The sequence below is a fragment of the Aegilops tauschii genome, chromosome 6 (assembly GCF_002575655.3).
Source record: "Aegilops tauschii subsp. strangulata cultivar AL8/78 chromosome 6, Aet v6.0, whole genome shotgun sequence".
Classification (NCBI taxonomy): domain Eukaryota; kingdom Viridiplantae; phylum Streptophyta; class Magnoliopsida; order Poales; family Poaceae; genus Aegilops; species Aegilops tauschii.
The window spans coordinates 312,513,981-312,529,471 of record NC_053040.3 but is presented as its reverse complement, the minus strand read 5'-3'; positions in this window follow the sequence as shown (position 1 = coordinate 312,529,471).

The window sequence follows — 15,491 nt, the reverse complement described above, 5'->3', positions numbered from 1 at the left end:
GTGTTTTGCTTGGAGCGTCATTTTATTTTCTTTAGCTTTGCTTGCTGTTTGAATAAAATACCAAGATCTGAAATTCTTAAATGTTATAGAGTCTTCACATAGTTTCATAATTATTAAACTACTCATGGATCTTCACTTATATCTTTTGGAGTAGTTTGCCGTTTGCTCTAGTGCTTCACTTATATCTTTTAGAGCACGACGGTAGTTTAATTTTGAAGAAATAAATGAACTCTCATGCTTCACTTATATTATTTTGAGAGTCTTTAGAACAGCATGGTAGTTTGCTTTGGCTATGAAACTAGTCCTAATATGATGGGCATCCAAGATGGGTATAATAAAAACTTTCATATAAAGTGCATTGAATACTATGAGAAGTTTGATTCCTTATGATTGTTTTGAGATTTGAAGATGGTGATATTAGAGTCATGCTAGTTGAGTAGTTGTGAATTTTAGAAATACTTGTGTTAAAGTTTGTGATTCCCGTAGCATGCACGTATGGTGAACCGTTATGTGATGATGTCGGAGCATGATTTATTTATTGATTGTCTTCCTTATGAGTGGCGGTCGGGGACGAGAGATGGTCTTTTCCTACCAATCAATCCCCCTAGGAGCATGCGCGTAGTACTTTGTTTCGATAACTAATAGATTTTTGCAATAAGTATGTGAGTTCTTTATGACTAATGTTGAGTCCATGGATTATACGCATTCTCACTCTTCCACCATTGCTAGCCTGTCTAATACCGCGCACCTTTCGCCGGTATCATACACCCACCATATAACTTCCTCAAAACAGCCACCATACCTACCTATTATGGCATTTCCCTAGCCATTCTGAGATATATTGCCATGCAACTTTCCACCGTTCCGTTATGACACGCTCCATCATTGTCATATTGCTTTGCATGATCATGTAGTTGACATCGTATTTGTGGCAAAGCCACCTTTCGTAATTCTTTCATACATGTCACTCATGAGTCATTGCATCCCGGTACACCGCCAGAGGCATTCATATAGAGTCATATTTTGTTCTAAGTATCGAGTTGTAATTCATGAGTTGTAAGTAAATAAAAGTGTGATGAACATCATTATTAGAGCATTGTCCCGAGTGTGAAAAGGATGATGGAGACTATGATTCCCCCACAAGTCGGGATGAGACTCCAGATGAAAAATTAAAAAAAGAAGAAAAAAAAGAGGCCATAAAAAAGAGAAAAGGCCCAAATAAAAAAATGAGAGAAAAAGAGAGAAGGGGCAATGCTACTATCCTTTTACCACACTTGTGCTTCAAAGTAGCACCACGATCTTCATGATAGAGAGTCTCCTATGTTGTCACTTTCATATGCTAGTGGGAATCTTTCATTATAGAACTTGGCTTGTATATTCCAATGACGGGCTTACTCAAAATGCCCTAGGTCTTCGTGAGCAAGCGAGTTGGATACACACCCACTTAGTTTCTTCTGTTGAGCTTTCATACACTTATAGCACTAGTGCATCCGTTGCATGGCAATCCCTACTCACTCACATTGATATCTATTGATGGGCATCTCCATAGCCCGTTGATACGCCTAGTTGATGTGAGACTATCTTCTCCTTTTTGTCTTCTCCACAACCACCATTCTATTCCACATATAGTGCTATGTCCATGGCTCACGCACATGTATTGCGTGAAGATTGAAAATGTTTGAGAACACCAAAAGTATGAAACTATTGCTTGGCTTGTCATTGGGGTTGTGCACGATTTAAATATTTTGTGTGATGAAGATAGAGCATAGCCAGACTATATGATTTTGTAGGGATAGCTTGCTTTGGCCATGTTATTTTGAGAAGACATGATTGCTTTGTTAGTATGCTTGAAGTATTATTGTTTTCATGTCAATATTAAACTTTTATCTTGAATCTTATGGATCTGAATATTCTTGCCACAATAAAGAAGATTACATTGATAAATATGTTGGGTAGCATTCCACATCAAAAATTCTGTTTTTATCATTTACCTACTCGAGGACGAGCAGAAATTAAGCTTGCGGATGCTGATACGTCTCCAACGTATCTATAATTTTTGATTCTTCCATGCTATTATATTATCTGTTTTGGATGTTTATGGGCTTTATTAAACACTTTTGTATTATTTTTGGGACTAACCTATTGACCCAGAGCCCAGTGCCAGTTCATGTTTTTTCCCTTGTTTCAGTGTTTCGAAGAAAAGGAATATCAAACGGAGTCGAAATGGAATGAAACCTTCTGGAGAAGTTATTTTTGGAAGGAAAGCAACCTGATAGACTTGGAGTGCACGTCAGGAAAGAAACAAGGGAGGCACGAGGCAGGGGGCGCGCCCTGCACCCTCGTGGGCCCCTCGTGGCTCCCCTGACGTATTTCTTCCACCTATATATATCCATATACCCTAAAAAGATCGGGGAACAGAATAGATCGGGAGTTCCGCCGCCGCAAGCCTCTGTAGCCACCAAAAACCAATCGGGACCCTGTTCCGGCACCCTGCCGGAGGGGGGATCCCTCACCCGTGGCCATTTTCATCATCCTGACGCTCTCCATGACGAGGAGGGAGTAGTTCACCCTTGGGGCTGAGGGTATGTACCAGTAGCTATGTGTTTGATCTCTCTCTCTCTCTCGTGTTCTTGATTTGGCACGATCTTGATGTATCGCGAGCTTCGCTATTATAGTTGGATCTTATGTTTCTTCTCCCCCTCTACTCTCTTGTAATGGATTTAGTTTTCCCTTTGAAGTTATCTTATCGGATTGAGTCTTTAATGATTTGAGAACACTTGATGTATGTCTTGCCGTGCATATCTGTGGTGACAATGGGATATCACGTGATTCACTTGATGTATGTTTTGGTGATCAACTTGCGGGTTCCGCCCATGAACCTATGCATAGGGGTTGGCACACGTTTTCATCTTGACTCTCCGATAGAAACTTTGGGGCACTCTTTGAGGTTCTTTGTGTTGGTTGAATAGATGAATCTGAGATTGTGTGATGCATATCGTATAATCATACCCACGGATACTTGAGGTGACATTGGAGTATCTAGGTGACATTAGGGTTTTGGTTGATGTGTGTCTTAAGGTGTTATTCTAGTACGAACTCTAGGGCTGTTTGTGACACTTATAGGAATAGCCCAATGGATTGATTGGAAAGAATAACTTTGAGGTGGTTTCGTACCCTACCATAATCTCTTCGTTTGTTCTCCGCTATTAGTGACTTTGGAGTGACTCTTTGTTGCATGTTGAGGGATAGTTATATGATCCAATTATGTTATTATTGTTGAGAGAACTTGCACTAGTGAAAGTATGAACCCTAGGCGCTCACTTTTACCACTTGTTACCTTGCTGTTTTTATATTTTCAGATTACAAAAACCTATATCTACCATCCATATTGCACTTGTATCACCATCTCTTCGCCGAACTAGTGCACCTATACAATTTACCATTGTATTGGGTGTGTTGGGGACACAAGAGACTCTTTGTTATTTGGTTGCAGGGTTGTTTGAGAGAGACGATCTTCATCCTATGCCTCCCACGGATTGATAAACCTTAGGTCATCCACTTGAGGGAAATTTGCTACTGTCCTACAAACCCCTGAACTTGGAGGCCCAACAACGTCTACAAGAAGAAGGTTGCGTAGTAGACATCAGGGCTTCCCAGGGATGCTTGGCAGCATAGACTACATGCACTGGGAGTGGAAGAACTGCCCTTCTGCTTGGCAACGACAGTATAAGGGCCATGTCAGGGCTTGCACAGTCATACTTGAGGCCGTGGCCTCACAAAATCTCTGGATCTAGCACTCTTTCTTTGGCATGGCCGGATCACACAATGATATCAACTTGCTTCAACACTCGCCGGTGTTTGCTAGGCTTGCCGAAGGCAACAGCCCACCAGTGAACTTTACTATCAATGACCACAACTACGACAAAGGATACTACCTGGGTGACGGTATCTATCCTCAGTGGACCATTATTGTGAAGACAATCCCCAGCCCCGTCGGAGAGAAGAGGAAAATATTTGCCCGAGAGCAAGAGAGTGCTAGGAAGGACATCGAGCGTGCCTTTGGTGTTTTGCAATCTCGATGGGGCATCGTTCGATATCCTGCTAATACTTGGAGCATGCAGAAACTATGGGAGGTGATGACTGCTTGTGTGATCATGCACAATATGATCGTAGAAGATGAGCGCCCGGAACATCTGTACAATCAAGGGTTTCAGTTTCAAGGTGAGAATGTTGTGCCTGAGCATGGAGGAGCGGCGACGTTTGAACAATTCACCCAATTTCATCATGACACGCGTGATTGGAAAACTCACGTGCAACTGCAAAATGATTTGGTTGAGCATATGTCGGCTCATGTTGGCAACCAATAGATGTATCTTCTTTATTCGACTTGCAAAACTTTTGTTCGACTTGTAAAACTATGCTATTTCATTTGGTAGAAAATAAGTTGACTACATGTTTGAATGCAAAAGTTGTGTGTGAAACAATGCAAAAATGAGCTATTTGTTGAAATAGGGCGGCCAGCCAGCCATGCCTGCACATATGAGTCGGCATGTTGGGTGCACTGCCGACCCAAATCTAAAACAGTGCGGACGCCGGGCGGGTGGTCGACCCAAATGGACAAAAAGCGGACAAAAGCGTCATCTGTTTGGGTCACCCTATTGGAGTTGCTCTTATAATTTGACTTTTTTTACTTTTCCTCCTTTTTAAATAAAGCCATGATAATGGGAATCAACCTGTGGTTGGATGGTTAGAGGGACAGTGGTATCCCCAGCCCACCAGGATTCAAGTCCTGGTGCGCGAATTATTCCTGGATTTATTTCAGGATTTCCGGCGATGCGCTTTCAGTGGGAGGAGACGTTCCCGTCGACGACGAGGCGCCTATGGTGACTTCGTAAATCTCAAGATGATATGCCGGCTCAGTCTCTCGGAGGTGCTCATAGGGGTAGGGGTGCGTGTGTCCGTTTATAGGGGTGACTGTATTCGCGTGTATATGAGCGCCTGTGTCTGTACTGATGTTCAAAAAAATATAAAGCCATGATAATCGTTTGCCTCTCCGGATACTGTCACACGTCGCTGTCATGGACAAGTGGTGATTTAGCGCGACCCATTTGGTCGCCCACGTCCGTCTGGGTCGCCGCAGACAAAAACGCTGGCCCAACGTGCCGGCGAATTCCTAAAAACCATCCGCTTCGCATCTGGGCGGACCCATTCCTGACCCAAAATTGCGGCTGAAATGTGTCCGCGCATCCTTCGCGTGCGCGCGGCGCGTTCCCTCGTTGTCCGCCGCGGGCCCGCATATCGGTTGCCCAACCACCCCAGCGGTCATAATTAACGCGGCCACCAACAGAAGGCCCCGCCTGACAGTGTGTGGAAGGGCCGCGTGCCCGTCCTTTTTAATGGAAGAGTGCGGTGGGGCCGGCCTCATCCACTTCCCTCGTCCACATCTGACCACCTTTGCTCCCTCGTCGGCGACCAGGAAACCCTAGCCAGCCAGCCAGCAGCAAACCCTAGAAAAAGCCATGTGAATCTTCAACGGGAAGGGAGAGAAGAAGGGGAGGTTCAGCGCCGGAGCGAGCTCTTCCCGCGGGCTCCCTTCTCCACCGCCGCCGGCTAAACGCGGCACGCCACCATGGGAGCGGGAGCGGCTGTACATCTCCAACGTGCCGACGAATTCCTAAAAACTGTCCGCTTCGCGTCCGCGCGGACCCATTCCTGACCCAAAATTGCGCCTGAAATGTGTCAGGGCATCATTAACGTACGCGCGGCGCGTTCCCATGTTTTCTGCCGCGGGCCCGCATGTCGACGGCCCAACCACCCCAGCGGTCATAATTAACGCGGCCGCCAACAGAGGGTCCCGCCAAACAGTGTGTGGAAGGGTCGCGTGCCCGTCCTTTTTAATCAAAGCGTCCGGCGGGGCCAGCCTCATCCACTTCCCGGTCCACATCTGGCCACCTTTGCTCCCTCGTCGGCGATCAGGAAACCCTAGCTAGCCAGCCAGCAGCAAACCCTAGTAAAAGCCACATGAATCTTCAACGGGAAGGGAGAGAAGAAGGGGAGGTTCAGCGCCGGAGCAAGCTCTTCCCGCGGGCTCCCTTCTCCACCGCCGCCGGCTAAACACGGCACACCACCACGGGAGCGGGAGCGGCTGTACATCCCAGTCCACCAGGCGCGGTGGCACTGGCAGTACCGCCAGCCCGTGCCGTATCCAGATGTGAACTTGCCGCATGGCTGGCATCTGGACCCACGGCGCATCCCCGTCCCGGCGGCGCAGCGGTCCACGCTGGCGCACACAGAGGAGGTTTCCCGAATGCGCCAGCTTCTTACGCCGGAGCAGCGCGCCATGCGTGCCTACAGTCCAGACTCTTCCAACTCGGAGCGCTGGTTTGTGCTAGGGCACGAGGAGGAGCATCGCCTCGACGTCCACATCGACCACGACCTTCCACCGCCACCCCTGCGGGTAAAGCCGGGGGAAGAGGAGGCGGAGGCGGAGTACCAAGCCGGCCTCGAGGAGGCCCTGCAGCACGCGCTGGAGGGGAGACAGCTCGAGGAGGACGCCCATTGTGATGGGCTGGAGCAAGCCCTACCTTTGTACGTGGCGGGGGACTCCGTCCAGGCGCCCCTGTTTGTGCCGCCACCGCCGCCCCTCGTCGAGCCCAAGTGTAAGGGCATATTTATCCCTAAGGTGTTTTGGTGATTGATGACAATGCTTTTGCGGACTAATCGTGTGCCTTGAGTTTCTCAGACGTTTCATCGCTAGGCACAAGACGGTTTGGTGCCCCTCGAAGACTAGTGAAGATGGCGTTCTTTTTTACGTTTCTTTTTGGTGGAATTGAGTCGTAGGAAAGCCGTACTATCAAGAGGGGGTCCGCTTCGGAAAGGTTCGGGTGGAATCATCACGTACACATTCTCTTCCTTGTCTCCACCTTTCCCCTGCGCTTTGGAGCATCCTCCGTTTATCCTCTATGCATTATGTCTTGGTTGCTGATATTGGGCTTGCGGTAGTACTGCTCCCTGGAGCGGCAGTACCGCCGGCACCTGCGGTAGTACCGGACCTCGGCACGGTAGTACCGCAGGAGCCCACGGTAGTACCGCTCCTCTGGAGCTGTAGTATCGCGACCCCCAGGCCAAGTGCCGATGCAATGCGGTAGTAGGGGCGGATGTAATTTTTTTACATCCGCACCTCCACGGTAGTACCGCACCTTGTGCACGGTAGTACCGCGCGCCCTGGCCTGGCTCAGCCGCCATGCAGTAGTACCGCTCCTCCAGCCGTAGTACCGTGTCAGATTTTTGCATCGACTGATTTCAGCGGAAGTAGGCACGGATGTATTTTTATTCATCCGCGTCCTTCCTAGGCTAGGCCATTCCTGCCTTGCGGTAGTACCGCAAGGGGGAGCGGTAGTACCGCGCCTGCGGAAGTACCGCCCTCAACCTCTGTGCTTCAGGCTTGTCCTAGTTCCTGCCGTTGCAGCGGTAGTACCGCGGTCTCTCGCGGTAGTACCGCTTGTCAGGGGCGGTAGTACCGCAAGTGGCAGGCTGGTTAGGTGGGTAACGGTTGGATTTTGTTCTCGACTATATAAGGGGTGTCTTCTTCCTCTAGTTGACCACCTCTTCCAACCCTAAGCTCCATTGTTGCTCCAAGCTCCATTTTCGCCCGATCTCACTCCCTAGCCAATCAAACTTGTTGATTTGCTCAGGAGTGGTTGAGAAGGGCCCGATCTACACTTCCACCAAGAGAAATTTGATTCCCCCCACTAATCCCTTATGGATCTTGTTACTCTTGGGTGTTTGAGCACCCTAGACGGTTGAGGTCACCGCGGAGCCATAGTCCATTGTGGTGAAGCTTCGTGGTGTCGTTGGGAGCCTCCAATTAAGTTGTGGAGATTGCCCCAACCTTGTTTGTAAAGGTTCGGTCGCCGCCTTCAAGGGCACCAATAGTGGAATCACGGCATCTCGCATTGTGTGAGGGCATGAGGAGAATACAGTGGCCCTAGTGGCTTCTTGGGGAGCATTGTGCCTCCACACCGCTCCAACGGAGACGTACTTCCCCTCAAAGGGAAGGAACTTTGGCAACACATCCTCGTCTTCACCGGCTCCACTCTTGGTTATCTCGTGCCTTTACTTGTGCAAGCTTATTTGTGTCATATCTCTTGCTTGCTTGTGTGCTTGTTGTTTTTGCATCATATAGGTTGTTCACCTAGTTGCATATCTAGACAACCTACTTTGATGCAAAGTTTAAATTGGTAAAGAAAAGCTAAAAATTGTTAGTTGCCTATTCACCCCCCCCCCCTCTAGTCAACTATATCAATCCTTTCAATTGGTATCAGAGCCTCGTCTCTTTATTAAGGACTTCACCGTCCAAAGAGTATGGTTGACGTCGTAGACGGTGTGGAGGAGCACTCCGGTGCGAATCCGGTCTCGTCTACGGGAGATGGGGGAACCGCAGTCTCTCGTGAGGAATTCAATGTGGCGTTGGACACATTGAAAACCTCCATGACGACCGAGGTCGAAAGCATGTTTAATAAATTCTTAGAAGGGGGAAGCTACAAGCGAGAAAGCACCGTTGAAAGTGGGTGATCCCGCTAACAAGGTGATGGATGCTTCCTCCGACAAGGGGGAAGCTACTAGCGAGAAAGCTCCTTCCTCTAGTGGTAAAAATGGAACCGACATCTTTGCCCATGTGGTACCTCCACTTGTCTATGGTGGACCGCTTCCTTCCACTCATTTGAATCATGTCGGCCGGCCCCTGAGATTGAGAAGAACGCAGAATTTGATTCTTGGGTCTATTGCTTTAAGCATCATTTAAATCATGTGAACACTAACCTTTGGATAATCATTGAAGAAGGTTTCTATCCGCATGACCGAAGCAACTTCACTCCTAGAGAAGCCGTGGATAATCAATTCAATGAGAATGCTCTCTTCATCATCCAAGAAGCAATCCCACCCGAAGATCTTCCTCATCTCCGGCCCTACTCCATGGCCAAAGATGCTTGGCACCAAGTGGTTTCCCTCTATCGGGGAAGCGCAAGCATTCAACGCTCCAACTATGAAGTTGTGCAAGATGAAGCCGATGAGTTTGCAATGAAAGAAGATGAAGAACCTCGTGAGCTTTATCAGAGGGTAACCAAACTCGCGGTCTCTCTCCGAGATCATGGAAGTAAGGACACAGATGACAATTGGATCAAGCGCAAATTCCTCAGGCAATGATGCCCTACCACAAAGCTATGTCCTCCGTCATTCGTCAAAGGCTGGACTTCCACACCTTGTCCTCAAGTGAAGTGTTGTATGAATTCGTTGCTATGAGCATCTTGGACAAGACCGCCGACAATGCGGTGCTTCGCTCTCAAAGAGTAAAGAAGCCCAACCTTGCTCTAAAGGCCAAGGTTAGTATGGAGGAAGAGGATGAAGAGGAAGAAGAGGAGAGCAACCTCGAAGATACGAATTATGCCTATCATGAACACATGGCCCTTGCTTCAAGGCAATTTTGGAGCAAGAAAAACTCAATGCCCAACTTCAACAAGAATAATTCAAGTGGCGCAAAGGGCAAGCAACGAGTGAGGACTTGCTTGAATTGTGGCAATGTGAGCCACTTTGTTGCGGAGTGCCCTTATGAGAAGAGGGAAGACAATGGTGGCAAGCTCATCCGAAAGGACAAGGCCAAGTCGTTCCCCAACAAGAGCAACTTCACCAAGAAGACGCCTCCCAAGGCATTGGTGGTACAAGAAGATTACAATGAGGATGATGACGACGATGAAGATGGTGAGTCGGTTGCCATGGCCTCCGTTGCCATTGCGACGACTCCACGGGTGTCTCCCTTCGACTCACCCAATGAGAGCATCACCGCCAAGTGCCTCATGGCTAAAGCCACCAACAAGGTGTTTGGTTCCGGTGGGGGATCATGGTTGCTCGATAGTGGAGCTACAAATCATATGACCGGAAGCAAGGACTTGGTGGTGGACGTGCACAAGATTCCATCTATGCCCACCAATGTCGAGTGGGGTGATGCCTCGTCTTCTAAGGTATTGGGACTAGGCAAGGTTGTCATTTCTCATGATCTCACGATCGAGAAGGTCATGCTTGTTGAGTCCCTTGCATACAATTTACTTTCCGTTCGTCAACTTGCAATCATGGGCTTTGCTACTTTCTTTGATATTGATACCGTGGCCCTCTTGTGGAGCAAGACTCTTAAAGTTGCCTTTGTTGGGCATGTCGAGAACGGTCTATATGTGATTAACTTTTTGGAGCGACCCACTAAGACCGCGACATGCCTAATGGCTAAAGTTGACGTGGGATGGCTTTGGCATCGCCGTTTAGCCCATGTCAATATGAGATCTTTGCAAAGTCTTCTCAAGGGGGACCATGTCCGTGGACTAATGAATGTTAGTTTTGTTAAAGATCGTGCTTGCAGTTCTTGTGTCGAAGGAAAGCTACATGAGAAGGCTCACCCTCCCACGACTATCATTTACTCGAAGAGGCCTTTGGAGCTCCTTCATTTGGATCTCTTTGGGCCTCCATCCTTTGATAGTCTTGGGGGTAGGAAGTATTGCTTGGTGATTGTGGATGACTATTCAAGATACACTTGGGTGTATTTCTTCAAGAGGAAGAGCGAGACCCAACAAACCGTCATTGACTTTGCAAATGAAGCACAACGTCAATACAATGCACAGATCTTGACAATAAGAAGTGACAACGGCACCGAGTTCAAGAACTACACCTTGGATGAGTTTCTTAGTGATGAGGGGATCAAGCATAAATATTCCGCACCTTACACCCCTCAACAAAACGGTGTTGCGGAGAGGAAGAACCGGAAGTTGATGGATGCGGCAAGGACTATGATGGCGGAGTTCAAGCCTCCATACAACTTTTGGGCCGAAGCCATCAACACCGTGTCATGCATCCAATCGGCTCTACCTTCGCAAGGGCTTGAACAAGACTCCATATGAGATTCTCACCGGTAACAAGCGCAACCTCAAGTACTTTCGGGTGTTCGGGTGTAAGTGTTTCATTCTCAAGAAAGGTGTTCGTTTGTCTAAATTTGAGGCTAGAGCTTATGAGGGCATATTTGTTGGTTATGCTACAAACTCTCATGCTTACCGTGTCCTCAATAAATCCACGGGACTTATTGAGGAGACGTGTAACGTGGAGTTTGATGAGAATAACGGCTCCCAAGTGGAGCAAAGTGGCACTTGTGATGTAGGTGATGAAATTCCTCCTCAAGCCATAAGAAGAATGGGAGTTGGTTTTATCCTACCCATTGAGGGACCCCTTGTGGCCGAAGGAGAAGGACAATGCTCCACTCAAGTGGAGCCATCACCAACCCAAGGCCCACACGCTTCCGAAGACCAAAGTGAAGGCCCTCAACCTCTTGAACAAGACCAAGGGCATGATCATCCTAAAGACGGTGTTGATACACCAAGCGATGCCCAAGGTCAAGTTCTCTCTTCTGAGAAAGTTCAAGATCAAGAACAAGCTCAAGACGGCGCTCAAGATGATCAAGTGACCGCTCCTCAACTCACCACCGAGGAGGAATTGGAGCGTCGTGCCGCCAAGATTGCATCGAAGCTCTCCCCCAAGGGTCATCTCATGAAAAATGTGCTTGGAAGCATTCAAAAGGGGGTAAGCACTCGTAGACAATTGGCAAACTATTGTGAACATCACGCGTTTGTCTCTTGTGTTGAACCCCAAAAGGTATATGAAGCACTCGAAGATCCGGATTGGCTTAATGCCATGCATGAAGAACTCAACAACTTCGAGTACAACAAGGAGTGGAGATTGGTGCCAAGGCCAACGGGGAACCACAACGTCATTGGAACCAAGTGGATATTCAAGAACAAGCAAGATGCTCATGGGACCATCATTCGCAACAAGGCAAGATTGGTGGCACAAGGCTACTCCCAAGTCGAGGGTATCGACTACGGTGAAACCTTTGCTCCCGTTACTCGCCTTGAATCCATTCGTTTGTTGATTGCTTATGCTTCTCATCACAACTTTAAGTTGCAACAAATGGATGTGAAGAGTGCTTTTCTTAATGGTCCTATTAATGAGTTGGTTTATGTCAAGCAACCCCCCGGGTTCGAGGATCCCTACTTTCCCGATCATGTGTATCAACTCGATAAGGCACTCTATGGCCTTAAACAAGCCCCACGTGCGTGGTATGACCACCTTACCGAGTTGTTACAAGATCGTGGGTTGGAAGTTGGGCTAATCGACCCCACTCTTTTTACTAAGAAGGTCAAAGGGGAGTTGTTTGTGTGCCAACTATATGTTGATGACATTATCTTTGTTTCCGCGAACAAAGCTTTCAATGAGGAATTCGCCGCTCTCATGACCTCAAAGTTCAAGATGTCTTCCATGGGAGAGTTGAAGTTCTTTCTAGGGTTCGAAGTGAAGCAAAGAAGAGAAGGAACCTTCATCAACCAAGCCAAATACACTCAAGACATGCTCAAGAGATTCAAGCTAAGTGATGTCAAGCCGACTTCCACTCCAATGCCCACCAAGTGCCAACTTGACATCGATCCCAATGGTAAAGCGGTGGATCAAAAGGTATATCGCTCCATGATTGGATCCTTGCTTTACCTTTGTGCATCTAGACCGGATATCATGTTGAGTGTGGGAATTTGTGCATGGTTTCAAGCCGCACCTAAGGAAAGCCACTTTGTGGCGGTCAAGCGAATCTTTCGATATTTGGCTCATACCCCAAACTTTGGCTTATGGTACCCAAGAGGAGCAAACTTCAAGCTTGTAGGGTATTCGGACTCCGATTGGGCGGGAGACAAAGTGGATAGGAAGTCCACTTCTGGAGGGTGCCAATTCCTTGGTTGCTCTTTGGTAAGTTGGTCTTCCAAAAAGCAAAGTTGTGTCTCTCTATCGTCCACCGAAGCGGAGTATGTGGCGGCCGGTAGTTGTTGTGCACAACTCTTATGGATGAGGTAAACTTTAAAGGATTACAGTGTCATTTGTGACAAAGTGCCTCTTTGGTGTGACAATGAAAGTGCCATCAAGATTTCTCTCAACCCGGTGCAACACTTCAAGACGAAGCATATTGAGATTCGGTATCACTTCATCCTCGATCACATTACACGAGGGGAGATCGAGCTCAACTACGTCAGCACTCATGATAACCTTGCAGATATTTTCACGAAGCCGTTGGATGAAGCAAGATTTCGCGAGTGAAGGCATGAGCTAAATATCATTGATTCGAGCAATTTTGCTTGAACCCTTGCACACCCCTCCATTCTCAACTTGTTGTCTTGTTTAGATGTAGGCATCGATATAGGGGGAGTGTTGTTCTCTCAACTCTCCCTCCCCCCATTAAGCATAAATTGATCAACTCTTTCACATTAGCCATTTTTGATGGAACTTGTGCTTCAAAGACGAGTTTTGGTCATGGGCCCAAGGATAATTCTTCGCGGTGCCATACCAATTGACTCAAACATAGGTGGCTCCGGCCACCGCCCTCTCTTCGGAGAGGTGGTGTCTCGAGGTTGATTCTTGTTGTCTTTTGCCCTTCTTTCTTCGTTTTGAGCATGTTCTTGTGGTGTCTTGTTTGCTTGAAGATTCCGTGCGAAGACCTCTTTTTCTTTGTGTTTGAAACGTGCATCTTCTTGAGCTCACGGTACTACCGCAACCTGCCACGGTACTACCGCGTGTGGAGAGCACGGTACTACCACACCCAGCGCGGCAGTAATTTTTTACTACCGCCTGGGAGAGCGGTACTACCGCTTCGGTGCAGTACTTCCGCTCGAGCGGTAGTACCGCGATGAAGCGCGGTACTACCGCGCTGACGAGTGCGCGTGGTGGGGTTATGACTCGGGCAGGGGGAGTTCCAACTCCCCATACCCATTCTCTTGTCTCTCTCCCCGCCGCCTCTCTCTCTCTCTTGCTCAAGAACGGCGCTGGAGACCCTCGCCGGATCTCCGTCTCCGGCCACTCTCCTCGGATTCCGACCGGTGGGATCGTTCCCCACCACTTCCTCTTGCCATGGACCAAGGTTTCTAACCAAATCCCTCTCTCTTTTGGTTGTTCTTTTGCCTCTAGGTTTTTGGGGAGATGCATGTGTTCTTGTGATTTTAGGCCAAATCTTTGCAAGAGTAGGATGTAGGAGAGTAGTGATGCGTAGAAATTATAGTTGATATGTTGTCCCGTGGTAGATTTGATCAACCGTAGTACCGCCGCGTTTTCGCGGTTTTTCTCAGATTCAAAGTGGTTTGGATCTGCCGCCGTGCGGTACTACCGCATCTCTTGTGCGGTACTACCGCAAGTCCGGTACTACCGCCCGTCAGGTGCGGTACTACCGCACGAGCTGTGGTACTAAGGACCCACTACCGCTCCAAGCCCGGGTACTACCGTGTCTTCACATGGTACTACCACGACTAGGAGCGGTACTAAGTTTTTAGTACCGCGCGACCTGGCAGTACTACCGTTGATGTCCAATCTTCTTCTTGGCAATTACCACATATGCTTTCTACTAGTTTCCCTTGTCCTGCTAAGGTCTTTGCATTGATTCTTCTCGCTCTTTGTGTGTGCTTTTGCTTTGTGTCTTAGGTGGTGGCTCCGGTGCCCCTGCTTGCCATTCCAATCCCAGTCATGACACTGGCTCCAAGCGACTGCGCAATCAAGATGAAGCACCAGAGGTCTCCAGTGCCCCCAAGCGCAATGTCAAGTCCTCAGCTAGCAAGTACAAGGAACCCGCTAAGGGCATGGACGAGATTCCACTTTCTGAGTTTATCCCTCAAAGGCAGATCAACCCATGTGTGAATGCCCGTGCTATCTTCAGAGGCAATGACTTGTTTTGGACCATGCAGCAGACTCTCATTTACCTGGATGTGATCAAGGCCAAGCAAAACACCTACGTGGATGTCAAGTGGATTGACATGAATCACATGAGGCAAGACAAGCATCGTGAGTACTTTGGAGAGGCTCTGGATTTGGTGGAGCAGTTTGGTATTGAACATGTGATCTCCTTCCACCTGGACTATGACCCTGAGCTTATTTGTCAGTTCTTTGCCTCACTTCACTTTCACCCTGGGGAGGAGCGCAGGATGACCTGGATGACCAATGGACTTCAGTTGACTACTACCTGGAAGGATTTCATGGATCTGCTACAGGTTCCTGATGATGGGCTCACCACACCCGTAGGTGTTTGCCCTCATGCTAACCCTGAGTCCGCAAGCAAGAACAAGCTCCAGCAGTATTATGTTGCGAAGATGCTTCCCAGTGGCAAGTCGACGTGGGTGTTGAACTCATTTCTGGACATCATGTATCGCATCCCCACAACTCTCTCTTTCCTCGCATTGGCGACAAGGACAAGGTGCATGCCTATCTGGTTGATATGATGCTCCTGTGCGAGGAGGCGCGTGTGTCTCAGACTCAACCACTTGATGTCTCACATATCATGTGGTGTGAGCTTCGGTTCGCGGTGTTCAACCGCAAGGTACCTATCTATGGACCGTACCTGTTTCTATTGATCTCCAAGACTTGGGAGAAGCTGTTCC